This window comes from Thamnophis sirtalis, unplaced genomic scaffold (assembly GCF_051295495.1).
Source record: "Thamnophis sirtalis isolate CommonGarterSnake01/CBP01778 unplaced genomic scaffold, rThaSir2_p1.2 scaffold_12, whole genome shotgun sequence".
Classification (NCBI taxonomy): domain Eukaryota; kingdom Metazoa; phylum Chordata; class Lepidosauria; order Squamata; family Natricidae; genus Thamnophis; species Thamnophis sirtalis.
In genome coordinates this window covers 16,629,806-16,635,805 of record NW_028261392.1, presented here as the reverse complement: position 1 = coordinate 16,635,805, position 6,000 = coordinate 16,629,806, and positions in this window count along the sequence as shown.

The window sequence follows — 6,000 nt, the reverse complement described above, 5'->3', positions numbered from 1 at the left end:
TCTCTTCTTCCCCTTTTCCTTTCTTATTTTCCCTTTTTTTATTTTTCTTTGCATTTCTGTGCTTTATATTTTGATAAACCTTTTGAAATTAATAAAATAAAATATATCTACAGAATCCTAACCATAAATATATCACATCTCCCTTATATTGAATTAGAAATACCTATGTTCTGATAGCCAACAGGAAGTGCTGGTTCAAGCATTGAAGATACACATCAACTCAGATATCTTGCTTTGTTAGCATTGCTTTGTTAAAAATCACATCATTTCTGTATTATAAATCAGCTAGCACAGGTGGCACAGCACTACCAGTCATTGAAGAGGATTCCAAGGCTATAATTCAGAAAGCTTATATTCAGACTATAATTCCAACCACTTAAGTTTCTGTCAAGCATCATTTATAAAGGGATGTGGTGACTCAGTGGCTAAGACACTAAGCTTATTGATCAGAAAGGTGAGAAATTTGGCGGTTCACATCCCTAGCGCCACATAACAGAGTGAGCTCCCATTAATTGTCCCAGCTTCTGCCAACCTAGCAGTTCAAAAGGATGCTAAAAATGCAAGTAGAAAAATAGGAACCACTTTCGGTGGAAAGGTAACAGCATTCTGTGCGCCTTCGGCATTTAGTCATGCCAGCCACATTAGAGATGGCTTGCACCCAGTTCGGCCAAACTGGTAGTAGAATTCAGGCCTGGGTCCCAGAACCGGCAGAGACCTAGGCCTGCCAAGCCCCTGAACCGGTTCCCTTGCTGCAGCTGGGCTGCCACCATTTTGGTTTTTAGTGACTGCGCCTACGCAGTTCAGTGTAAATTGTTCTGCACATGCGCATGAACAATTTACATTGAAAAGTGCATGTGTGTGTTGCACATGAATTGCAATAGTGTGGAGCCAGGGCAACTGAATGGAGCTGAGTGTTTACTGGCCAGATGCCCTTCTTGTTGCTAATGCAGAGTTTTTTCCCCCCAGCAGATATATTCTCAGTGTGCCCAAAGAGAGAAATATCTGCCTCTACCTAGGATCAAACTCATACCCTCCTGATTGTGAAGCAAGAGCTCCACCTCTAGGCCACCACACCACTCTTCTTCGATTCTAATTGACTGGTAGGAAATCATTTCCCCACCAGTTAGTTAGAACTGAAGAAGCTTCTTAAATGAGAAGCAAAACATCTTCAAATAATAATAATAATAATAAAAAACCAAAAGAGAGTCTTCATAGACATTCTAATCTAAATTAGATCGCTTAAGATATTTTCCCTACCTCGGCATGTTACATATTATAAGGAAGACAAAGTAATAAATCAACTTAGACATTTAAAGAAATTCAGTGGTAAGATATCATTTCTCTTTGTGGTGTTGTCACGTCACTACAAACCTCCCTAACTCTGATGCCTTCAGAAATAAAAGTGATCTCCCTCCACTATTTGGAAAGGTAAGTAGCCTTTCATGATGTTATAGTTGCACACAAGGTGTTGGAGATTTAAAGGAGGTTTTCCAACATGTATGTTTTCTACCAAAAAGGGGTGCGGTGTCTCAAGGGCTAAGACGCTGAGCTTGTCAATCAGAAGGTTGGCGGTTCAGCAGTTCAAATCCCTAGCACCGCATAATGAAGTGAGCTCCTGTTACTTGTCCCAGCTTTTGAGAACCTAGAAGTTCAGAAGCATGTAAAAATGCAAGTAGAAAAATGGGGACCACTTTGGTGGGAAGATACATTTGGCCTTTAGTCATGCCAGCCACATGACCACAGATACTTATTCGGACAGTGCTGGCTCTTCAGCTTTTAAATGGAGATGAGCACCACACTCCTAGAGTCAGGAATAACTAACACATATATGTTAGGGGAACTTTTACCTTTACTCTACCAAAATACATTTTAAATGTTAGAATTGGCTGACTACCAGCTTTTGCACATTCCACATTTGTGCTCTGCTGATTCCTGTAGAATTCAGACTCTTTGTTCACTTTTCAATTTATTTTCTCCCAGGGAAAGCATTAGGCAGGGCTATTAGATAATGAAGTTTATGTAATGAGATAAATTGAAGCCAGTGCATAATTTCATTCTAATGCATCTGATAATTCATCAGATTTAATCACAAATGCAAATGGTTAGAACTTTACAAATTCATAATTTCCACAGATAACTGAAGATACACTTTTCATTTTAGGAAGATACTTCAACTGATGTTTCCTTCACCAAAAACATACTGTAATCACAGTGCAATTACTAACTAGTGATTTCAATACAACTAATTCACACACAAATTTTTTTTTAACGTTTTCAGACATTTGATGTGGTACTTGAATAAGGAAGCAGTAGAATAAGGATGGTGCACTCCACTGAAAAATGTACATAATTAACAGAATAACTGAAGTTGGAAGGAACCTTAGAGGTCTTCAAGAGACTTGATCATGGGTGGGCTGCTAGGATACACAGGGGTTTGGGATAACCTCTAGCTAAGATTCTGTGTATTTGGAGAACCCCGAAACCCTCCTCCTGGTTGGCCTTTCCTATCCCACCCCGCCCCTCACATGGCCCATTTTGTATCCAGGCAAGTACAGGGCATGCACAGATGCTCGGGGATGGCAGAAAACAGGCCTACTGGAAGTTTGAGAAGGTCGGAGGTCCAGAAGGCCTCCAGAACCTTAGGAGGCTGTTTCTGCCCTCTCAGAGGAGCAAGGAAAGCTTCCGGAGCCCTGGGGGGCAAACATGTCCCCCTGCTGTATTGCAGGAGGCCAACTAGACCACGCCCATCATTACCACAACAACCCAGCACCCACAATCTCTGGAGGCAAGTCATTCCACTGATTAATTGTTCTCACTGTCAGGAAATTTCTTACTAGTTTTAGGTTGTTTCTCTCCTTGATTAGTTTTCACCCATTGCGTCTTCTCCTGTCCTCAGATGCTTTGAAGAATAGCTTGACTCCCAATTCTTTGTGGCAGCCCCTGAAATATTGGAACGCTGCTATCATGTCACCCCTAGTCCTTCTTTTCTTTAAACTAGATGTAGCCAATTCATTAAACTAGACATACCCAATTAGCTTCCTATCTGAACAGCACTGACTTTATGTTACACTTGAGAACTGTGTTTTCTTAGATTTCTAAACACATTGAGGAAAGTCTCTCTGCACAAAGCTGAACATGTGAGAATCTAATTAGGCAAACCAGTGAATAGGACCATATCATATCCATTGTATCTGCAGTAGAAATCTGTATTAGCCTCCCATTAGGACTTCCTAACTCTATGAATATCTGACATTTCAATTATTTGCAAGATTAAAAAGTGGCAGCTATAAGGTGTTGTTGTTTAATACACAAAGATACTTCAAGATCCCATTACAAATCACTACTACAAGCAAGAGAATTTATGTGGGCTGCATTAGAACTAAACCTGAATGCTAAAATTTATAAACCGTTGTAACAATGGAATGATGATAATTTGGTCCTGGCCAGGGTGGATATCTACTTACCTTTCCTACCAGTTCACAAATTCCACCTCTGCGCATGCGCAGGACCTTCCGCCCATGCACAGAACGTCAAAACGGGATGAGCTTGCTACCGAGCATGCCTGCAAAAGTAAGCAGAACAGTGAGGGGGGGGGATCCGCTGTGCTACATGATTTAGATTAGCTAGAAAGCAGGAAATCCAACGATTCTATCTACTATAAAATGTGTGTCACAGCTGATTGTTGGAATTACTAGTTCACCTGAACCGGTAGCATTTTTACTAGTGGTTCAGGTGAACTGGTCCGAACTGGTAGCATTTCACCCCTGATCCTATCTTGTATTTATCTTCACTAAGTTTGTTACATCTAAATCCCAGTCCAATCAGATCTAAAGGTCAAGGAAGCTTTCAAGCAAAGAGTCATTAATGTCATTAAACCTAAGATGATATTTCAGCAGAAGTTAAATCTCTGGAGTGACTGACTCAATGCGAATCAAACACACACACCCAATCCCAGTTAGAAAAATATTTAACAACTTAGATATTTCAACATCGCAGAAGAGTTTTTTTCCCCTAGAGACTATTTCAAATAACTGGATTCCATGGTAAGACATGGGTAAATTCGTAGAGTTCCAGTTGAAAAAAGATTGGATTTGTGAAGCACCAACAATTGAAGGGATGTGGCTCAGTGATTAAGATGCTGAATTTGTTGATCAGAAAGGTTGGCAGTTCAGTGGTTCGAATCCCTAGCGCCGTGTAACGGAGTGAGCTCCCATTACTTGTCCCAGCTTCTGCCAACCTAGCAGTTCAAAAGCATGTAAAAAATGCAAGCAGAAAAATAGGGACCACCTTTGGTGGGAAGGTAACAGCGTTCCGTGCACCTTCGGCATTAAGTCATGCTGGCCACATGACAACGGAGATGTCTTCAGATAGTGCTGGCTCTTTGCCTTTGAAACAGAGATGAGCACCGCCCCCTAGAGTTGGGAACGACTAGCGCATATGTGTGAGGGGAACCGTTACCTTTACCTTTAACCATTGAAGACAATTCACATATTATTTTTAATTGCAAACTGTAGTCTATAGAAAGGGCTGCTTACTTGCATTCTTTTAAAAACTAAAAAAAAGGGGTGGGGACCCAAGATAAATTGTCTTATTTTTTTTAGGGAACAAACTTGTGTATCACTAGTGAGACTGCACTCTTTCTTTCAAAAGACATTTCAAAGAGGAGAGAATGTTAAGGTCAGAAGTGATGACTTACTATATACCATATTCCTATTATTTTCTTTGTATTTCCTTCTCTTCTCTTCTCCTCTCTTCCCTTCCCTTCCATTCTATTCATTTTATATACTGTTCCATTCCATTCCATTCTCTAACTTTCTTCTAAATAGAAGAAGAAAACAATGCAAAAGCTTACTACTGTATATGGCATGAAGGGCAATGTAGGAAAAATACTGCCTTATGTGAATAATCTGAACACATATATTCACAAGAAGAAAACGATGTGCTTTTAAGGATGGATGGGGTAAAACCAACATATTGATAAGAATTTAAGAAGGTTTTTTTTTTAGATTTTCAAAAGAATGTCAATGATAAATAATGGTTTTGTTGATAGTATTTCAACATTGCTATGGAAAAAATAAAAATTAGGCAGGAAGAATAGAAATATTTTATAGTTTTTGAAGTTTTTAATGATGACTGGTTTTATATATTTACATATTTTTCTTTTTTTATTAACTTGTATGCAATCTAGAGATATGCACTCATAAGAGAGATCCATACAAATAGGATAAAAAAATAAAAAATAAAAAAGAATTTCTGTTGTTAAGCAAGGCAGTTGTTAAGTGAACCATGCCTAACTGTACTACCTTTTTTGCTACAATTGTTAAGTGAATCACTGCAATTCTTAAGTGAATCCAGTGCCATTAATTGAATCCAGATTTTCCACATTGACTTTGCTTGCCAGAAGCCAACTAAGAAGGTTGCAAATGGTGATCATGCATTCCCAGGATGCTGCATTGATCATAAATAATGCCAAGTGCCCAAATCAGATGACTAAGGGGATGTGGTGATGGTTGTAAGCAGAACTAGTTGCAAGTCAATTTTCTTAGGCCTGTTGTAACTTAAAAGGTTACTAAACAAATAGTTTTCAGTCAAGGACTACCCATAAATCACAAATATAAAAGCAAATGAGAAAAAGCTACAAAGTTGCCTATTAATATCTTCATGAAGGGAGATCTTCTGCTCAGATATGTTCTAGTGACTGACAACCAAATCCATGAAATGTGGGGGGAAATTGCCATGATGGAAAAAAAATAGCAATGTCCATTTATAAAGTAATCTTGGCATTAGTGTCCATTCTGGCAACTGTTATTATGAATTTGAACTGATGGCATTGCAGTCTTCTCATCTCTGCCATGGCTTTAGCTCTCATTCAAAAAGAACATTCTTTCATTTGGTTCACGAATATCCTGATTGATAGGTTATAAATGCAGAGCATCCATAACTGTCTCTCAAGTAATGAAATGCTCCATGCCAAGTACTTGAATTTCTCTGTATAAAAGT